We start from the raw sequence: 334 nt of genomic DNA on the forward strand, positions 1-334 counted from the left end.
CCTCTTCGGGGAGATGCGCGGGGCTCCCGGCTGGGTGCGGTATTCCCTGCTCCGTCCTCGCCATCCCCCTTTTGCCGCAAAGGGCGGCATCCTGCCCGGAGGCTTCGCCCAGGGTTCTGTTGCGCCTGGAGGGGTGAGGGAATCTTTGCTGTACCCCCCTGCCCTGCTCCCGGAGCTCGGCACTGGGCGGGGGTCCCTCCATCCATCCCTCCATCCATCCGTCCCTCCATCCGTCCCTCCATCCGTCCCTCCATCCGTCCCTCCATCCGTCCCTCCATCCGTCCCTCCATCCATCCCTCCATCCATCCCTCCCTCCCTCCCACCACTCCGGCCG

General features: G+C 68.3%; 1 protein-coding gene across 1 annotated transcript in view; it reads right to left on the minus strand.

Moving 5' to 3' along the window:
* The window catches only part of CD2AP (CD2-associated protein), a 136,846-nt gene that overhangs the window by 135,429 nt on the left and 1,083 nt on the right, over positions 1-334 (minus strand). The gene's annotated exons all lie outside the window — the stretch shown is intronic.

Source organism: Chaetura pelagica, unplaced genomic scaffold (genome assembly GCF_000747805.2).
Source record: "Chaetura pelagica isolate M959 unplaced genomic scaffold, ChaPel_1.0 scaffold46, whole genome shotgun sequence".
In the NCBI taxonomy this organism is placed as follows: Eukaryota; Metazoa; Chordata; class Aves; order Apodiformes; family Apodidae; genus Chaetura; species Chaetura pelagica.